Source organism: Vombatus ursinus, unplaced genomic scaffold (assembly GCF_900497805.2).
Source record: "Vombatus ursinus unplaced genomic scaffold, bare-nosed wombat genome assembly UNPS02014785.1, whole genome shotgun sequence".
NCBI classification, from domain to species: domain Eukaryota; kingdom Metazoa; phylum Chordata; class Mammalia; order Diprotodontia; family Vombatidae; genus Vombatus; species Vombatus ursinus.
In genome coordinates this window covers 105,718-107,806 of record NW_020954563.1, presented here as the reverse complement: position 1 = coordinate 107,806, position 2,089 = coordinate 105,718, and positions in this window count along the sequence as shown.

The window sequence follows — 2,089 nt, the reverse complement described above, 5'->3', positions numbered from 1 at the left end:
CGTTTGTCTTTTTCTCTTTTCTCTCATGTAATTTTTCTTTGGTTAGGTTTTTGGGAACTCTGTGAAATTTAGTAAGCTCTTTGTTTTGTCTCCTCAACATCAATCAGTTTTCTGATTTAGTTGATAGGTGGGTTAATAGATAATCTTTCACCTCATCTTGCGTGACACCAGGACTCCATAGCACTTCCTGGGTTTCTCTACCCCACGCTGCCACAAATACTCCCCTTCCTTTTCCCTCCCCCAGTGTGCCCTGTCCAACCCCCTTGTATGTGCTGACTTCTCTCGATTGAATGTAGACTCTTTGAGGGAAGGACTGTCTTACATTTGTATCCCCAGCGCTTACACAGTGCCTGGTACATAACACTCACTCTTCTCCCCTTTTCCTCCCTTCTCTTTTTGTCTCTGCCTCTCTCTTTCTCTCTCTCTCTCTCTCTCTCTCTCAACCACTGAGTGCACAGTTAAGCATTAAAGAGACCTTCAGAGGTAATTTAATCCAACTCCCAAGAACCTGGACCATAAGCAAGTACAGTATTCCTAGCAAGTGTTTGTCCAATCTCTGTTTTAATACCTCTAGTGATAGGGAATTCATTGCTTCCAGAGGCAGCCCATTACATTTTGGGATACCTCTAATTCTTTTTTCCCTTGATAATTAATTTATTTATTTTTAGTTTTCAACATTCACTTCCATAAGATTTTGAGGTTTAAATTTTCTCCCCCTCCTTTACCTCCCCCCACCCCTTCCGCCAAGACAACGTGCAAAATGGTATAAAGGCTCTACTTATACATTAATATTAAGCATGTTTTCCCATTAGTCATGATGTAAAGAACAATTAGAACTAATGGGAGGAACTTATTTTGAAATAAAATGTGTTTCACTGTAGTTTTCACCCCCACCCCCATTAAATCTAGTTCTACCCTCTGAGACCAAGAACAAATCTCATCCCTTTCCTACATGATAATCCTTTAAGTAATTGAAGGCAGCAATCTCATACCTCCCCACAAAATCCTCTTTTCAGGTTAAACTTCCCTAGTTTCTCCAAGTGATCCATATGACATACTTTCAAATCCCCTTCCCTCCTGATCATCCACCACTTTATCAATATGCCTCCTAAAACATGGTATGGAGAATTAAATGTTTTTATTCAAGTGTGGTTTGATCAGGGCAGAACCCAGTAGGACTATCTTCTTATTCATTCTGAAAATTAAACTTCGTTCAGTGAAGCCCAGGACTTCATTAGTGCTATGTTTGGTTATTCTGCCACACTACTGACTTATAATGAGCCTGCTGTCCAAAAACGCTTCCACATCTCTTCATATGAATGATCTTATCAAACTTCCCATTTCCTGTACTTGTATAGTAATTAAGGAAGTTAGTAAGTAAGGCATTGGGTGTACTCCATTTCCTGGTCTATGATGTATAATAAGTGGTCTGGTTAAATCAGTATGGCTAATCACCCACGTCCCAAACAACTGATACTTTTACTAATAATTAGCCATAGAATAAAATCCCCCTATTTTTAGAAAATTAAGGAAATGTCACTTTCTTTTTTTTTTTTGCGAAGAAATATCATTTATTGAGGGAACAGTGACAGAAATGCAAAAAAGTACATGTTGCCAAGACATACTTATAGCTTTTCACACATTTGATTAAAAACGATTGGTTAGAATAAAGTACCAGTAGGTAGTTAAGCTTTGATGCTCAAAAACTCCTACAATCATGTGAATGTTCTTGGCTCAGAAGGTCAGAGAAAAAGTGTATGTCAGGACTTGTTGATCTTGCAGCACTCTTCTGGTGAAGACTGGAAAAACTCATCCTGGCTTCAGGCAGGTTGTTTTATTTACTTGCTACCAGATCACCCTGAGGAGGTGGGAGAAGAGAATGATAATTGTTGACGCTGTAACTTCTTATGGTTACAAAGTACTTAACATGCGTTGGCTCATTTATTACTTACAACATCCATTTGAGATAGATAGCATCAGTAGTAGTATCATTGTTCTATGTATTAGAAAACCTAGGCTCCAAGAGGCTGTGATTCACAGTTGGTAAATGGTGGTATGAACCTGGTTATCCATTGTTCTTCCCACTGCA